Raw genomic sequence first — 19,337 nt, forward strand, 5'->3', positions numbered from 1 at the left:
GATGAACATAATTTCTTTAACCAATCACTTGTTGTGGGGTATTAATGCCACAAGGAACTCCCTTGTACAAAAGTTTTTTTTGTTTTTTTTTATAAATTTATTTTATTTATTTATTTTTGGCTGTGTTGGGTCTTCGTCTCTGTGCGAGAGCTTTCTCTAGTTGCGGCAAGTGGGGGCCACTCTTCATCGCGTTGCACGGGCCTCTCACTATTGCGGCCTCTCTTGTTGCGAAGCACAGGCTCCAGATGCGCAGGCTCAGTAGTTGTGGCGCACGGACTTAGTTGCTCTGCGGCATGAGGGATCTTCCCAGACCAGGGCTTGAACCCGTGTCCCCTGAATTGGCAGGCAGATTCTCAACCACTGCGCCACCAGGGAAGCCCTGTACAAAAGTTTTTGATGACAGTTATGAATATTTCCTAAGTCAATTTTTAAAAGTTAAATTCCTGGGTTAAAGACTTCTAATACATCCAGAAAGATTGAAACTTTTCGTATTCCCACTAACAGAGAACTAGAGGGTCTATTTTTCCATATCTTCCAACAACTGAGAATTATATATACTCTTAACAATTGGGAAATATAAATATACATATAGATACATATACAGTATATATTTCTGCTAATATTTAGGTGTAAAAGAGTATCAGAGCTTTTATTCACATATTTGATGAAGATAACCTTTTTTCATATGGGCCAAAAGAAAATTTCCTTTGATAGTATTTGGCAATATTTTTGAGATTGTATGGAATTCTAGATTTCAAAACATAACAGTAGAAATTGGGAGAACTGGACTTTAGTTTTCTTTACACTATTAGCGTCAGAAGACCTTAGGTTAAATCATTCAATCTCTTTGGTCCTAAATTTCCTTTTGTATATAAAATGTACTCAGAATACTCACTCAAATCTTCTTATTGTCCCTGTAAAAAGCAAATTAAATTATCTTTGTGAAAAACAGATACTGTGACACAGTTTTATTAGCAATATTAATAAGATCTTCAAGACATATTTATAATTACCAGACACATAAAAGTGGGTTCTATCATTTAACTCTAAAATGTTTTGAAATACTAAAACAGGTAATTGACAATTCAGTTCAAACAAAGCAGTCAACTCCATCGTGTGTGTATATATGTATATGCACACACATATATGTATATATGTGGTTTATATACTTATATAACTTATATAGATCATTTATAAGTTCTACATTTCCTAAAATTTTAATAAGTCAATTTACTATTGACACGCTGGTATATTTCCTTTGAAAGTGATTTCTGAGTGTGTGCATTATGAAAAAATAATCAGTGATCATAACTTTATGTCTAGGTCTTTTACCTGGCATGAGGCCATTTTTCTATTTAATTACAAAATCTTTGTAAATAATTTTAAGCTGCCTAATATGTCATAGTGGGGATTTATTATCAACTAACCATTCCTCTTCTCCTAATCACAAGTTATTTTCTTTTTTTTTTTTTTTTAAACTTTGGGTTTTATTTATTTATTTATGGCTGTGTTCGGTCTTCGTTTCTGTGCGAGGGCTTTCTCTAGTTGAGGCAAGTGGGGGCCACTCTTCATCGTGGTGCGCGGGCCTCTCATTATCGCGGCCTCTCTTGTTGCGGAGCACAGGCTCCAGACGCGCAGGCTCAGTAATTGTGGCTCACGGGCCTAGTTGCTCCGCGGCATGTGGGATCTTCCCAGACCAGGGCTCGAACCCGTGTTCCCTGGAATGGTAGGCAGACTCTCAACCACTGCGCCACCAGGGAAGCGCCACAAGTTATTTTCAATTGTTTACTTTACCTCTATCATTTTTTTGTGTAAATCTTTTCTACATTTTTGACTGTTTCCTTAGGGTAGATTCTAAGAGGAGGAATTAAGGGAACAAAAAGTGTGAACATTTTAAGACTTTAAATATATATTGTTAAATCGCACTTAAAAGACTGTGCTAATGTTTAATTCCTCTAAGTATATATAATGAAAAGGCTTACTTTGGGGCTATGCTAGCCACCACTAGACCATACAATTTTTTCTTAGTTTTTAAATTATAAAAGTGATTCCTGTTTATACACAAAAAAATAACTCAAAACACTTTCTTTTTCACCTCTCTCACTCCTTACCATTAAGAGTTTGGCATGTATACTATCAGACTGGTTTTTTAATCCAAAATCTTTTTTCTTTATTCTAATTTTAATAATATATTTATTTTGATGTGTATTAACATTTTATATATTAATAGCCCATCGGACTTGTGATTTCATTAGTCATATTACTTTTGATGGAGCCAAGATTTTTTTTAAGTTCATTTAAAAGTAATATATGTTAAGTAAATAACAGTACAAGTAGTATGGAACATGTCAAAAAAAAAAAAGAAATCTTGAAGATGATATCAGAATGATAACTTTAGGAAACTGCGTGGAAGCATAGCTTGTAGAGCTGACTGCCTTTGACCAGCTCTGTGTTCTTGACTAGGTCACATCCCCTCTCTGGGCTTCAGTTTGAATTATAGTAGTAGGAATCTGGAAATACTGGTCTGTCTGCTAGACGGGATACCTCAAAAAATAGACAATCTTTCAGTTGAGTCTTTCTTATGAATTGTGGTTAATCTAATCATAGTTGATCTAACACAGCTCTTTCTTCCAAAAAAGATCTTCTCTAGTTAGAATTTCATGTTAAATTATGAGTTAAGGCAAGACACTGGCTTTAAAATAAAATACCACAATTTTATTTTAACACAATATTACTTCCTACTAACTCTATAGTATGAACAAAAATGTTCAAATTAATCATAGTCTCCTTATTGGCCAAAGTCCTGTATTGCTTTTGAGTGAGTAAAAATCTAAAGTTCTATATAAATCCATATAATGGCATCTTAAAGCTAGTGGTTCCTGAAGTAGATCATGCATTTAGACTTTGACTCATCTTCTCTTATTCATCTTTGTATCCCTGGTATTCAGCTGAGTATGGCATGTTGTAGATGCTAAACAAATATTCAATGGTTAATGGACATTCCGCATGAATGGTCCATATTACAGTAACTAGTTTGATAGAACTGTAAATTTAACTTCTATCTATGGGCAAAAGACTTAAAAAAAATTATTTTAGAACATTGCTATTGAAACATCTTCTTTGGTACCCAAAGGTATACATACAAAGATTCACACAGGGGAAGTTTAATATAAGTTATCGCAACTTCTCTTCCTTTGGGAGCTGTTCAGAATCATGAATTATCCACGTTTGTCTTCTTTCAGTCACTTCTCCCTAGGCGTGGACACTAGTCAACTAATTACATATATTTAGGTTTGGGTTTATGAAAATATATTGATTTTTCGGTAAGGGATCAGAAAGAAGGTGTGTTAGTGACTTCACTTTTTTGATATCTGTAGAGTCCATAATTATCCAATTTGAAGTCTTTAAAAAAAACTTTTCAAAGACTAGTCATTTCCAACAACAGTAAAAGATCTCAAAAATTCAAAATAAATAGCCCATTGAAAATAAACTCAAATAGTGAAAAGACTATATTGGATAGCATGGGAAATTAGTTTTACATAGGAAGGAAAATACCACCAAGTTCAAGAGGTGTGTGGTCAAATGTTTAAAGACGGAATAATTAAGACTTCTGAAAAAGCCATACTCTCTATTCATCTACTCTTTGTTTTGCTAAAATCATCAGCTTGAACAGTTTTCCAACTGGAATTTAGAAAGTGGGATTATAAACTGGAATTTTTTTTTGCATAGTTTTCAGGAAGCAGGACTTTTCCTTTTTTATATGATATAATGTAAATATTGAAACAATGACATTAAAACATCCATTCACTCTTGTTTCAGTTGAAATTCTATCTTTTTAATGTAGCCTCTGGACCAACTCTTCCTTCTTTCCATGATTCCTTCCTGTAGGGGATAGAAGTCCCCTTTCCCCCCATAAACACTTTTGAGAGGTCTGGGCACTTTCCTTTCCTAACCTTTAAAAACCAAAATGATTTATAGACTATCCCTATCCTGCTAGAGTTGGGCAAGTAAGTGGATCATATTTGCATAGGTCACTCTGATTATAGGAGTCCACTGTTTCTTGAACTAAAATTGCAAGATTTATTATTCTATTAATGCTCATAAAGTCACTCTTTTGATGAGCCATAATTTCCCTTTATGAGGAGTCCGTATGCCAGTCACCCATGATAAGGGAGAAGAAAGTCCAGACTTCCCACGTATTCATACTTCCTGGAACATTAACAAAGTCTTGAAATCCCATATGACTCCAGGGGAATAATGGCATAGGGTACAGTAACAAAAGGCAAATTTCACGGAGCCAATGTGTCCCCATGAGACTTGCCTCACATTGTTGCCTGTGTACAAAACCTAAGCTTTTCCATTTTAATTAAAAATTTTAGAAATTAACCCTTCTGGTGGAGAAGATAACCCAACGAGGCTTGTATTATCTTTGTGAATATTCTTAGGGAATGAAACAGCAGGAGGTGTGAACTTTCTCCTGTATATCTTAATGGTCCGCTAATGGCAAAGCATAATTACAGTTACTTAAGTGCCAAGTTTGTCAAGGTTTTCACTAAAACCTTCAGCCACAACACTTTCCTTGAGTGACCTAGCTTTTATTTATCCAAATGCTTTCTTATCATTTGAAAGAAAGCTACCCCCAATAAAAACAAGCAGGCAAACAAAAAGCCCACTCCCCCACCATGTTTATTTCTTTCATGTTAATTTCTTTCAATTATTTCGGATGGATAGTTAAGACACTTGTGACTTCAAAGAAAGTCGAAAAATTTGTGTATGGCATCGTTAACTGAAATTTTAGCCCTCCACATTCAAAAAGCAGGGCTGTGCGGGAGTTTTGCAGTAGTTTGCTTCACGGGTTTGGGAAGTCAATTTGCTTCTAAACCAGAAGATGGTCTTCTAAAGACTATCCTGTATTTGGAATGGAAACTCAGCCATTGTACCTTTCGCCCAAAGCACCCACTTGAGAAGCCCGAAAGCCACCTATCTCCCCCATCGGTCTCTGGATCTCCTCGCTGCCTTTGTCCCTTCTAGACGTGGAGGCTTGGAGAGGAGGTTTAGTTTCCAAGGATTGGAGCGTTTGAAGGGCGGGGCCATCTCCAAGTCCATCTCCCCTTTTTGTCCTCTTCTCCTGGGACGGGAGGGAGGAGCCAGGTCCCCCCGCGGCCGGTTCGGGAGCTCTCTATCACGGTCGCTCGAGGTGAGTCTGAAAGGGCGGCAGCCCGTTTAATTGCAGCGCAAGGTTAATTTCTTGAGTTCACCGCAGCCGGTCCGCCAGCCGCTTCCCCGGTCTTTGCCAAGTGGGTTTATGAGGTCTGAGGCGTGTTGGGGCGCGCTCACGTTCTCGCGAAAGGCTCCTCCCCAGGGCTCATTCCCCGACTGCGGGAAGCCCTTTGGTGCCCCAGGAGTCTTGGGTTTCCTCTGACCTCGTCGCTTCCTCCTCCCTCCGCACCGCCGGGTTCCCCGCGCCCCTGCCCCCCTGCCCCCGGGGAAGGGCGGCCCCCATCTTAGGACTTCCGACCCAAGCCAACCAGAAGGTACCTTCACGTCGATGAAGATTTTATCACAGCCTCCAAAACCCAGCAGTAATAGAAGCTTTCAACCTGAAATACGATTGTTATTTTCCCGGTGCAGAGCTTGACAGAAAAAGTCAGCTTTTTATTAAAGACAAAGAGGTAAATTATCAGCCGGGGCAGTGAAGGGACGGCGGAGACCTGGCGTGCTTCCTCTCGGTGCCACGAGGAATTTATGGGGGAGCGGCGGCCAGGGCTCAGACACCCCTGGGGTCCCGGGGGTGGGGGGGGGAGGAGCTCGGGGCAGAAGGACTATCCCCTGGTCCTTCCAGGCACCTGGAATGGGAGTCCTCCCAAGTCTGTTCAAAGCCAGGGTCATTCAGTCCTCAACAGCCTTACCGTCCTCCTCTCTCCTTTCTTCTTTCTCTTCTTGCTCTGACTACTGTTTCCCTTTCGCCTCGGAGCTTTCTCCTCCTGCTTCTCTTCTCCCTACTTTTTCTCTTCCCTCTCCTCGCTTTGCCTCTCCCTCCCCCTCCTTTCTCCTCCACCGCACGCGTAGAGTGTCATTTATTTATTTATTTATCACCCCCGCCATCAACACCCTTTTAGGGCTCCCAAGCTTTTCAATGTGAGTGGGAGGAGAAAAGGGCAGGAAGTGTTGACTGGAAGGGGGTGAAATCGTGTCTCTGGGTGAGAGATTCTGCCCCGGAATAAACGATTGGGGAAAAGCTTGGAAAAGGATTCCGATCTGTTTATAAAACCCCGCTGTCTGGTGGGAACCAACTCCGCGCGCGTCTCCTCCTCCCCTTCATTGTGTGGGTTTACGGGGATATCTTCTCGGACTGTTGTTGGGTTTGCGGGGGAGGTAGTGAGTATTACAGAGGACAGTCTTGCCCTGGATCCTCCCCACCGCGCCTTCTCCACCGGATGCGCGCTCCCCAATGCAAAGGAATCCAGCAACATCCCCCAATTCAGACGCGGACAAAAGAAACTTTAATTAAGGTCTCTGCCCCGCGCGCTGCGTGTTTCTCTCTCCCGAGGCTGTTGATGTCCAGCTCGAGGATGCGAGAAATAGAAATGGTACAAGCAGCCCATGCCCTTGAACTTCAATTGCTTCTGACTTGCTATATTGATTTTTTTATACTGTAGGCACCACCCCCCGCCCCCTCCCCACCATCAGATTAAAGCCTTAGGAGACATTAGACCTAGTGAGAGAGGAGGGTAAACCCACTCCTTTGCAAAATAAATAGTTCAGAACGATTTGTGGGAAATTACACTAAATAAAAATTCAAGGTGTGAAAGCTTCATCTTGGCTCTCTTGTCTTCAACACCATGACACCTTATCATTAGGAGCTCTGATTGTTACTTTCCGAGCCTTTAGATGATCAGCCAGAAAGTGCAAGCAACGCGGGGCTGGAAGAGTGTAAAGTTATTTAAGTAGGCTTCCCCCCCACCCCCCCCCCCCGTTTTGGTGCGCCGTCAAAACACTTCACAAGTTAGGAAAAGAAAGTGGTGGTTCCGAGGCTCAGAATGATGGGTTCTTTCCTCCCCCAACCCCCCCCCCCCTTACCATATCAGAAAAGAAATAAAATGCACAATGAGCCTTTATTTCGGAGGAGAAGACTTCAAAATACGTGTCAGTAATGGACAATTTGAGCTTTTCACTGGAGATACACCGCAAGCTGGAAAGGGATTAAAAAGCCCCACGTGGTTGATCTGGGTTTAGACTTGCAACCTCTAGTTCCCAATGTGTGTTCTTTGCAAAGATTGGCCTCTAGATGGATGCGTGCGAGGGACTCTCTGGGGCCGGGGCTCGGCGCCTCGGGCAGGGCTGATGGTGGGAGCGCTATGAGCGACCGGGCAGGGTCCTCACTGGGGGCTTCCTCCGCCGGCCGGGGCGGCCGGGCGCCTCCGGGTCGCGAGCGCGCACGCCTCAGCCCGGCCGCCGCGCTCCTCGCACCGCCTTCTCCGCAGGTCTTTATTCATCTCATCTGCCTCTTCCCCTTCTCCTCCTCCTTTGCCTCCTTCTCCTCCTCTTCCTCCTCCTCCTCCACCACCACCACCTCGTCCTCCGCCACCGCCTCCTCTTGCGTCTCACTGGCCTGGCTCTGTGTTGCTCTGAGTGACAAAGACAATGTCCCAGCCTTAACTTTGCAACCACCTTGCCTCCTTCTGGGGTTCAGCGGGGGGGGGGGCGGGGGGAGGGGGGACAGCAGCCGCAGCCTCAGCATCTCCTCCACCTTCTCCTTCTGGTCTTCTCAGCTCTTGGATAATTCTTCCTTTTTCCCCCCTCCAGCCCTTTCCTCATTTCTTTCTTTCTTTCTTTCTTTTTTCTTTCTCTCTCCTGCGCGTTGTTGTTGTTATTAGAAAGGCTTCGCGCACCCCCTGGTGCTCCGGCGTTTTGTGTGGCAGGAGAAGATTGTCTGCCTTCTCTCTTTCTGTCTTGCTTTCTCTCTCCCTCTGGTTGCTCATTATTCAGAGAGAGACACAGAGGGAGGGAGAGGGAGAGAGAGAGAGAGCGCGCGAGGAAAAGGGAGAGGAGAGAGAAGAGGAGAGAGAGAGAGGGAGAGAGTGAGAGGGAGAGGGAGGGAGGGAGAGAGAGGGAGAGGGAGAGAGAGACGGATATCTCAGGTCATCTGCAGCTGCAGCGAGTCTGAGGAGCCGAGGAAGGCAGGGAAGATGGCGATCCTCCATTGCTGAGACCCGGCAGAAGCACATGAGACTCCCAAACAACTTCCACAACAATAACCCGAGCAGGAAGAGGAGAAAGAGAAAAAGGATAAGGAGGCGGTGGGGCTGGAGAACCCGAAACACCTCCCGGAGCCGGGACGCTTCTTCAGTAAGTTACTGCAATTAACCAGCACCTCGGGGTGGTCCGAGTGCTGCGGGGAGGAGAGCACGGGGTGCTGGAGGCACAAACGCGCTCATTCATTCGGCCAAGGAGGGTTGGTGGAGCGGGGAGGAGAGGAAGTCCCCTGCGTGGACTGGCTGTTGGAAGAGAAGAAGCGAGCGAGGAGAGGAGGAGGAGGAGGGGGGAAGGAGGAGGAGGAGGGAGAGAGAGCTGGAGGGGGAGGAGGAAGAGGAGGAGGAGGAGAAGCGAGGGAGGAAGAGGAGGAGAAGGTGGTGGTGGTGGCAGTGGAGGTGGCTGTGCTTTTCCTGCTGGCTGCTCCTTCTGCTGGGGGGAGGGGGGAGCGGAGCGCTGTGGCTTAATTAATTTCGTGTAGTTCTATGGAGAGAAGAGAAAATAAAAGATGAGTGAGAAGAGAGCTGGAGCCTTAGGACGGATGCTCCTGGTGTGGGCACAGGAGTAAGGGACAGAGAGGGGGGCGGAGGGCGGGAGTCGGGGAGACCTGAGCCGAGAGCCAGAGGGAAAGAGCGAGGGGCAGAGGAGGGAGCGCTCCCGGCCGCCCCGACCTGAGCGGGTTGACCTCTTTCTTTCTCTGTCCCTCTCCTTGCTTTCCCCCTCTGTGTCTGCTTGTCCCCAGCCCGATGGCAAAGCCGTGCGGATTGGCACCCCCCTCTTCCTCAGGTATTTGGCTCGCTCGCTCTCTCCCCGAAGTTGGGATGCGGGGTCGGGATGTGTCGGGGGGCGGTGGCGGCGGCGGCGGCGGCCGGTGCTGCTGGTGAGCAGATAGGCGAGGAGCGGGGGGCGCCGGCCGGCGGGGGGCGGGGGGGGCGCGCAGGTTCAGGAGCCGCTGAGGAGCTGTCTCCAGGCTGGGGGTTCAGAAGCGTCTGGTGGAGGAGGACAACGGTTTCTGGAGAGGAGAAGCCATTACACACGCTTGGCTCTCCTGTGAGGAAGGGAGAAAAGACCCCAAGCAGGGGCCCGGGGGTCGCCTGACTCCTGGTGCAGTTCCCAGGGGTCTGTCCTCCTTGCAGGCGCGAGGGGAAGCCGCAGCCGCCCACCGGAGGAGCAGCCCCTCTCTTTCTCTTTCTTTATCTCCCTGTCCTCCATTTGCAAGCTGTCTGCCTTGGTTCCACTCCAGACTCCAAAACACAAAGCTTCTTCTCACGTTCGTTCTCCAGGCTTTTCACCATTCCTGGAGGAACCCTCATTTTCTTTTCATCGTAGCTTCTAACCTACAGAGAGGGAGAGAGGCTGCCTGGAGTTCCTTTTATATTCCTCTCCTACTGAAAAAAAAAAAAAAAAAAAGTTTCATTTTTAAGCACGCGTCTGGGATGGGAAAAGACCAACCAGTTGGGGCTTTCTCCCAGGGCTCCCGGGGGGCTGTGTCTGAGTGTCTGTGTTGGCTGTTTGGTTTGCTTTGGTTTTGTTTCTGGAGGTGGCTTGCAGGATTTTTGAGGAAGTAACTAGTTTGGTTGAGAGCTGGGAACTGAGTCAGGTAAGCCCGTGTCATGTTGTTAACTCCATCAGAAAATGGAGGAGAGCGGGTTTCCAGGAGACAAAGCTGAGAAGTGTTTATAAAATTATGGATGTCTCCATTTTGAAGCTCTGTTGGTGATGGCTGGAGGAGGACGCTTGCCAGCCCTCTCCTCCCTTTCCAGGGGGTGAATCTTGTGGTGGTTCCTCACCTCACTATCTGTTCATTATGCAAGGAAATGAGGGGCTTGGAAGGGCTGCTCACATTTTTCTCCCACCTAAGGAGTGCTTTCACAAGTTATGGAGGCGTTTGTTGCCAATTTAAAGTAAACTTTAGGAATTTTTTTTCTCTCCTTTTGAGTGGACCTGAGGGTTTTGACCTCCTTCGGGAAAGGCAAGGAAAACCTTAAACATTTTTCCACTGAGGTCTTCACACAACTTTTAAGCTGCTCCAGGTCTCCTGCAAGTCACCAGGAAATGTGATTTCCTCATTGTGAAGATGGTGGTGGCCCTGAGCTGAGATTTTTGGAGCTCTGGGGCTTGGTTATCATCATGTTTTGATGCATTGCAAGACTTTATTGTCTGGTTGGGGTTGATTTCTGCAAAACAACAGCAGCAACGGCAAATCCTGCAAGATCTCAGAGGAACTCTAAGACTGGCTGACACCAGTTTCTTGAAGGTCTACATTTCTTTTCAGGATGCTCCATTTGTGTATTAGGCCTTCTTTTAGTTCCTTTGTTTTCCCTCTTCCCTTCCATTCTGCTGTTTTTTCTGTGTTCTCAAGTATTGTTAAGTCTTCAGAAATATCAGATGTCTTCTTAACAATGTCACTATGGAAACAAAATTTTTAAGTATTATGTCAGTTGAGAAAACCTTCTGTCCAGGTAGCTTCACCTTTCTGATTGGGAGGAATTTATTAGTCTTAGAGGAAGACATTTTGTGAGGATGATTTGAAGAAAGGACCCAAACCTACCCAGTCCACACACACTGATTGGAGTTCTTCACAGATTAGTTCTAGAGAATGTATGTAATTGATCCAAGTAAAGAACTAAATCCTGAAATGCTTGAGGAATTTATAAAAGCCAACCATGAAGATGTTGCTTTTCCATTAGGTAAGGTAGCCATCTTGAGGATGAGGGAAGATGTTGGAAGAATTTTAGACGGACTCTTGAAGGTAGGTGAGGAAGGCTCCACAGTGGAATGAAAACTTGGAGGAGATTCAGAACCAATTAATAATATATTGTAAGGAGGCTGATTGGACCTCGTTTTCAACTAAGGAGAAATATAGCAAGGTACCAGCTTCAACAGAAATAAGGAACACATTGGTGAGCGACTTATACCAGCTTTTTTCTTGCTTTGCTTTCTCATCATGTGTCAGATTTGTGTGTGTGTAAAGTTCTTTATGTCCACAGTATTTTTGTGCAGATTGAGGTGGTTTTAGATTCCAGATGTAATTATATTCTGTTGAGTAACTGGGAGCAGTGTCATTCAGTAAATGCTCAGTGCATATGACAACATCACATTTTTCAAACCAAACTGTTGTGTCATTAATTGAGGGTTATTGTTCCTCTGACGGGTGTGAAAGGAGAGGAGAAATACATGGTTTTTTAGCTGATAATTGTCCATGGTCAATGAAGTAAAACCCTGTTTTTGCAGACGAAGATGTATGGTTTTCAAGATTTGCAGTTGATGTGTATGCTCATTTAAAAATACTTCTCTTCAGAGCTCTGCTTCTTTATTAAAAACCTAGGGCTCTCCAAGAGCACTTAAAAAAATCTTACTTGGAATCATACCTTTCATTATTCATTTATTGAATGTTACTTTTTGATACCATTACTTTTGCTCTTAAGTAGAATGTCAGCAATGTTATATTTAAAATTACTAATGCATATATGTATTTGCTACATATTCAAACTCGGAAGTTCAAATGCAATGGGATAAAAAGAGTTATTTGGGGAAGTAATTACCAGATAGTTTTGCATCTAATTAACCATATATGTTTATGTAAACATAGTACATTACACGTTGATCTTGAAGCAAACTTCCATGATGTCTTTGTTGTTGATGTTGATACCAGGAAATCTGGTTAATTACTTCTTTCAATAGGGAGAAAAGCTGATAAACTGGTTGCCAGTCCAGCAACCATGTTTTTTGACTCATATTTCTTACTTTGCAACCAAATATTCAGCCTTAGAGCTGAGGTTTTCTGGAGGGAAAAAAATTAAGTATCTAAGAGGCATTTTGGAGTTTTGAGAATGTGTTCTAACTGGTTACCTAAGAGACACATCCATCTCTGATGCTCTTCACCAACATGAGAAGTACCATTATATTCAAGACATGGTTTTTTGCATTTTTCTAGATATATGCATTTGAAATGGGACAAGTATTTAGGATAAACCACTATGAGAGCAATAAAAAGTGTCCAGTGGGACCTTCTCATTTGATGTCAAAGCTCAGAGATCCTTTTTGTTTTTGAGACGTCAAGTTGATGAGGCTCATTAGGCAAGTTTTTACCTAATTTGCTCTAATATATCACAGAGAGAAATCATGCTGGAGAAGTATATGTGAGCTGTGATGCACACTGCCATAGAGAAGATTCTCGTTGGGTCTTCGGATTCCACAATCCTTCTCATATTAGATTTATGTCCATCTAATTCATTGATCACATTCCTCCAGGATTTGTTTTTTTCCTTACTCTTTGGCGTTGGAGACAACTTTTAGATGAAATAATTATTTTGTACATATATGTGTATATATGTGTATATATATATATATATATTTTTTTTTTTTTTTCTCTTTCTAATGAGTCTTCTGGAAGACAGTAGGGGAAAAAAGAAATCCAACTGTACTAACGGACTTTAAAGTACTTGTGGTCAGTTTTCCTGAAAGGAAAGAATGGTAAAGTTGCCTTGGGAAAGAGTCCCGTTTTCAGTGTGATGGAGTTTAATAGGGTCTAGTCTATCTTGGATTCTTTCCTGGTATTGAGATTTCTTGGTTAAGGTAACCTTACTTATCTTCTTTGTGGTATGTGCCTTTATCAGACTTATAGTTCACTGCCTCATGGGACAGAACACTGACAAAGCTGCACGGAATGTTTCAAGTTGATGGCTGGGGAATAGAGAGGCTATTTCACAATGCCACACTCACAAATTAGGAAATATATAAATAATGAACTAAGATTGCAAAGGACCTGACATGGGTGTATGATTGGATATTGGTATATGGGAACTAAGGAAATTCAGAAGAAGTGGGGGAAATATTTCCAGTGTCTATTACTAAAATCTAGTGAGCTGGAAAAAAAAAAAAATCAAGTGTCTGTGAGAGAGAGAGAGAGTGTGTGTGTGTGTGTGTGTGTGTGTGTGTGTGTGTGAAAGCAAGCATCTTGTGAAGTTCACATACTTAGGAAGTTGGTGGCTTTGAGGGAAACATTAGTTGGGTGTTGGTGACCTATTAATTGATTATGAGCAAACAGAGAGGAAAGTAGATAATGTTAGAAGAAAATTCCTCTTCTTGTGTGATATGCCAAGACATCTGGCAGATGTTATGTTGGGCCCTAAGGAATGGACAGTTTAATTTTAGCCCTAGCAAGGAAATGGGAAGTTCTAAGCTCTTTTAATAGCACAAGTCTTAGTTTGGGGAAGGTTGCTTAAAAAAATAAGAAAGGAAAAGAAAAGAGGCATTGATTGTATTATGAAAGAACTCGGGGGCACATCGGAATTAAGCTGAGATTTTGGGGGTTATGGACAAATATATTATTTCCCAAGTAGAAATTAACATAAAAATCATTTAAAAATTGACTACTTGGTAACACCCTAAATGATGAATATTAAGTATCTGATAGTCACCTGTCAGAACTTTTCATTGAGAAGCTAGTTTTTTTGTGCCTTAGAGAGATCACCTCCTTCACATCTGCCCCTCCCCCCGCATCGTACTGAGGAGGAAACTGGCACAGAGACGTGAGGTGACTTGCACAGGTCAGAAAGTTCATTTGTAATAAAGCCAGGCCTAGAACTCAGGTCGGCTGACTCCTAGTCCAGTGCCCTTTCCACTGCCCTACTGCCCATGATTGTAGCGGCATGTGAAACACCAGCTCTCCTCTCCAGGGTGCAAGGCTGTCTGAGAAACCCTGAAATCATACGCTAGTGGGGCAGGAGTATTGATTTTTGTTAGCTGAGTGTAGCATGTTGGGGAACCCGGGGCTGAGCATGGTCCTTCATAGAAGGGACACGCTCCAGAGGTCAATTCTGTTCGTGGGACTTTTAGCTCTTGGGTCTGTAGCTGTGATTTTCTTCTAATTGTCCTCCTCTCTGTAGTTCTGTCATCCAGGGCTGGGGAGTCCTTTTCAAATGCCCTTCTTTGGAAGTTTGTCTGGGCCTACTGCAACTTACCAAAGTGCCCACAATTGGACTCTGAGGATCTGTTTTGCAACCTGGTACAGATTTCAATTGGCTTCTTGCAGAGATGCCATTTTGTAATACTGATGAATGCCCAAGAGAGTGAAATCCAGTCTAAAATGATGACTGGTGGCTTCCCAGTGTTCCAGACTCATCCAAAAATGTGCCCTCCATGTATCTCCTTGAGGCCCAGTTCTCTCTTGCAGACCCATGGCTAGCTATTTCCCATGCCCCAGTAGACATGAAGTCATCCTTTAAATGCCGTTTGAACAGCACGTGCAACATTTAACCATGAGAGAGGGATGGGACAGTACTTGAAGAAGGGTGATGACAGCTTTCCATTTCTGATTCCTCTTGGACAAGTGAGAGTAACTTTGTAAAGAAGAAGAGTGATGTTTGGAAGTTTCCACATTTTCTAAGCTTCTTCCAAATGAAAGCATAAATTCTTAATCCAGGAGGCAGTCTGGAGAAGGTAGGGCTGGATGTGGACTTCTGGCAGAAACACAGTTAACGCTATAAACAGTTGGACCTCAGTGTGGCATTCCTCCAGATGAGTTGACTGTCGAAAATAAAATGTTCCAGAAGAACTGGGAGAACAGGAAAGAAGTTAAAACAGCATGGTTTGCATGCCAGTACTGAGGAAGAAAAAAAAAAAAAAAAAAAGTGAGGGGGGGGGGATTGGAGAGAAGATAATCCTAAATGGAACTGTCTCTGGGATTTATAAAACCTAGGAGGAGAAGTTTGCAAGTGAAGGAAAATGGATTTTTATGAATTTAGGTTGCATTGACAGTTTATTAGGAAGCTCTTTTGAATCTTTTGTCCCCTTGAACTTTGTATCTGGAGAACTGCGCACACTGAGCAATTGGATTTACATTTTCTGCTCAGAAATGCTATTGTAAAATGTATCTACTTTCTAAGGGATCCTGTCCTTATCAGTTGATGCATACATAGGGTTTGTAGTCTTGGGATTTGTGGCTCCAACACCAAGTTGGATTTTCCAGGGCTTGGAAGGACAAGAGAGGCAGAGTAGTGTGGGCTGAGAGGTTACCCATATGGTTCACCTGCAAGTGCATTGTCTTTTAATTCTGGTGAGCAGATGACTTGGTGTCTTCAAAGCATTCTTGCCTAATTCGTAGCTGGAGAGGGTTTTTTTCTTGCGTTATTCTTGGAGGGAAGGTTTCTTTTCGTGCCAGGTCATGGGTATTTTGGTATTGATTTCCTTGCTTTCATGTGTTTGCTTGTTTAGTTCACTGCATGTTGCTTCTGAATATTAAGAAAACACTTCTGCCGGCTCTGTCCACAGCTTACCCCCAACTTCATTGAGAGAGCAGAGCCTGCTCCAGAGGGTGAAGGGAAGGTGGGGAGGTACTTATTTGTTCAAAAAATAAATCCTTGAGGATGAAGACTGCTTAATTCAGAAAGTTACTTGCCAGGCTTTCGAGTAGACTTTTCACAAAGACCGTACAAGGAGAGATGGGGAAAATTCCACAAGCAACCAGTGGGTCCTGATGAAAATGTGTTAGGATCACTTAGTAGGAAATTAAGCATTTGTCCAAGATGAGCAGGCAAGACTTATCTTTGGATTCAGATTGGTTTGAGTACAAAAGGAGCTCGAGGCCCCGGCGAGACAACTGTGTCAGAAGTAATGCAGCTCAGGATTTGTGGAGAGGCTTAGCTGTCGCACAGCCCGGCTGGGGAAGGCCAGTTCGCTCCCTAAACCCTCGTCTGGCCAGTTGAACCAGAACACGAGCTAAGGCCTTCACATTTTGGAATTCTTCTCTTCCCTGTTCAGATTTAAGAAGGGAGAGTCACTGCCCTTCAGTTTTGCTCATGTCAGCTGAGTGCTTTTCTCTTGAGCTGGTAAATGCCAGAGAGGGTGGGGGAAAGGCAGGGTGCTGATCTCCTTTGAGGGAACATTCTCCCTTTTAATGGGACAAATGTGCCTATACCATTGTACTTATTAGGCAGAAAATAATTGTGTAGTGGCACAATGTGGGATACTTGAAAGATGTTTGCTGCACAAAGGTTCCAATACTCACCTGCAGATTAAGAAATGGGTTTCTAAACCGTCTCATTTCTATTGCTAATGAAAAGCTTTGGAAGGCACCTGTGAATCAGTGCTCCAGCTGCTATCATGGTAGGGGAAGTTAGGCCTTGAAAGGATACACGGATTAGCCCATCAGAAAAGCAAACAGTAGCATTTTTCAGCACAAGTAGAAAATAGGGTTGTTAAGCTAACAGAAAAGTAAGCTAAAGCATTGCCGTAATTACGTGGTGGAAATTTGCTGGGATGGAGAGACTGCTTGGATGGGAGAAGGAAAAGGAGAAGAGAGGCAGGAGAATGATTGACAAGTCAGAAGAGAAGAGGTCTGTCCACTGGGAAGAGCCTTCAGGAAGAAAGGCATTGCTTTTAAGAAAACAATAAAGCAAGTGAAAAAAGACCTTGTAATTTGGTACCTATTGCATGTGAAATATGAAGACCAGTGCTCAGACCCACATTCTTTGGTCAGTTCTTATTGTAAAACATAGAATTGGGCTTGGGAGACAATTTATGTGACTTTGGGGTTACAAATACGGCGTTGCTGCTAAAGGGCAGATGGAAACTTGGAGGAGCTGATTAAGTAAGTAGAGTTAGGTGGAGATTTTCCTGGAAAAGGAGCTAAGTAGAGAATAGAGCACAGCAGAAAGTAGTTGCATTATTAATGGGCAGAACATGTGATAGTCCTCACTAAGGTTATCCATAGAGCTTCTCTACCTGCGCCCCGGGTGTTAGAAGAAGTGAGGAACAAAGATGTGCTTACTTCAGAGGGGAAAGGCATAGACCGTGATGACCACCTGTGTCCAGTTTGGAATTAAGCCATTTGCTGGAGCCATGCCTCCCAGGCTGGTCTGTCAATCCAATCTTGGCATTTTAAAATCCAAAATAAGGCCACCATGGTCCAGAACGTTTAGCTGTTCTAATCCCTAATTACATCATCCCTCTGTGTGACCAGTCAGTCAGCAATCCCACATCAATTACCCAACCCAGATTGGACCTGATCTGGGGGTCCTACACGTGGGGTAAAATTTGAACACTGGGTTATCGGCTGAAGATGGCCAAAACATAGATACCAGCTAGAGATTATGTAAAGATTTCAATAACAAGTATTTATCACCCAGAAACTTTTCTCTTCGATGGTTTCTATCTTAAATGGTCTTCTCTGAAGACTGTTAATTAGTATTTCATAATGATAACTGGGAAAGGGATCTGAGCGGAAGAGACCATTTTCATTTGAATGTCAAAGTTCAGCTACAAGAACTTCTCCCCCTCGGGGGAAGGATGGACTGAGAGGTTGGGGTTAGTAGATGCAAACTATTACATTTAGAATGGATAAACAATGAGGTCCTACTGTATAGCACAGGGAACTATATCCAGTTTCCTGGGATAAACCATAATGGAAAAGAATATAAAAAAGAATGTAAATATGTGTATAACTGAGTCGCTTCACTGCACAGCAGAAATTAACACAGCATTGTAAATCAACTATGCTTCAATAAAATAAAAAACTTCTCCCCCTCTTCTGCTGTCAACTGAGTATTGTCCCTTCTGATGTTGGGTAAGAAGACCTTCCATAACGAGATTAAAAATGATTGCTTCATCAAAAAATTCTGCCAACTCCTCTATAGAGTGGGAATATCACATAAACCGTTAACAGAACGCTATTTCCCTTCTTGGAGTGACTCATAGTTAATATTAATACTAGGTAACATTTATTTAACATTTAATATGAACCAGGGACTTTTCCTATGGTAGAGAAAGCTGAAGTCGGGGAAGTAATTTACCCAAGTTTCATGGAGCTATGTAACGGGGGAGCCAGGATGCACACATGGGGGGACCACCTCCTGGCTCTCAGCTTCTGGGAACTGGCCCCGGTTATTACTTAGTTTGCTAATAGCTTATGTTTCGGATGGTTTGTCTCTTGCAGTTGCTTATGCCAGGAGTATATCCTGGTGTTCTGGAAGGAACTCTGAGCTTAATGGAAAATTAATTGTAATATATTAGTTGATATGAGAGATATAACTTATTGTAATATCTTGACAAAGTGTGTTTAACTAAAGAGTGCCCTCTCTTTGTTCTTCTGAGTTACAGAGGAGATGGTAAAAAAAAAAAGCCCAAGAGACCATGTAGGGGGAAATTTAGAGAATAAATTTTTAAAAAATTGTACTGTATCAAGTTCAGTAGTGTAACGTAGTTATACACATGGCTATTTAAAAGGAGCCCCTCCCTGTTACAAGCAGAAAGATAATGATGTATGACTTTTTTTTAAGTAGAGAAGGTGTCTTAAGTTTTTCTCTTCTTAGGGCCCCTTTTGAAAGCCTGAGTGCCCTGTACTGGCTCTGGTTACTGCAAGCAGGAGAAATGTTTTCAAAAGCCACAGAGACATATTTGAAAATTAGTTCCACTGTCTAAGGGTCGTTTTTGGAAAATAGTGCAGATACTCTTCAAAGCATGGGTGCTGGTATCCTCCACGCCCTTAGTGATCACCATGTGCTCTATTTAGATCACGGAGACATGATGGATGTTTTGGTTTTATTTGCCCCTCCCTGAAACATCACAGTACAGTAAGGAAGCTGTTGTTCAGGGATGACCACAAATGCCCTTAATAGAGTAACAAGCTGTACTAAGGGCCATGGAGCAGGTCCAGATATCCCTCAGATATCCAGGGCAGTAGCTTTTCTGTAGGACAGGCGGTTGGTGTTAATTGCTGAGTAGACTCTTTAACCTTGAAGCAACTGGTGGTGGTTTTATAAAAATCTTAACTTTGCCATGGATCTGTTCAGGTGATCATCTGTCCCTAGACAGACTCATACCCAAAACCTGGGTAGGAGGATAAGCATGTGTCCTGTGTCTAAAACCTCCTAGAGGAGGTCACAAAGTCACCCACTTTTACCCATCATCCGTATCATTATCTACCAAACTTATCAGAACCATTGTTTTCTTAGATAAAGTCCTTTAGTGGGAAAACGGCTCAGAAAAAAATAACTACATAGTTGAAGAGAGTAAAATTGAACTGTACCAAAGTGTGCAGTTCTGTGGGTGGAATTTCTAATTTTATTCATTTATTTATTTAT

The 19,337-nt window shown here is 43.2% G+C and overlaps 1 protein-coding gene across 9 annotated transcripts in view; it reads left to right on the forward strand.

Moving 5' to 3' along the window:
- Positions 1 to 11: 11 nt before the first annotated feature.
- ZNF462 (zinc finger protein 462) overlaps positions 12 to 19,337 on the forward strand; it is a 148,958-nt gene continuing 129,632 nt past the window's right edge. For 3 of the 9 annotated variants that reach the window (XR_014247867.1, XM_082403711.1, XM_082403719.1), the window contains exon 1: positions 8,101 to 8,349. The gene's annotated coding sequence lies outside the window, so the exon portion shown is untranslated. Of the gene's footprint in view, positions 5,198 to 8,086; positions 8,350 to 8,995; positions 9,040 to 9,863; positions 11,157 to 19,337 lie in introns of those variants that run through there. The other 6 variants (XM_082403717.1, XM_082403713.1, XR_014247866.1 and 3 more) reach the window with 6 other exon arrangements.

The sequence above is a fragment of the Balaenoptera borealis genome (genome assembly GCF_965194805.1).
Source record: "Balaenoptera borealis genome assembly, chromosome: 8".
Taxonomy (NCBI): Eukaryota; Metazoa; Chordata; class Mammalia; order Artiodactyla; family Balaenopteridae; genus Balaenoptera; species Balaenoptera borealis.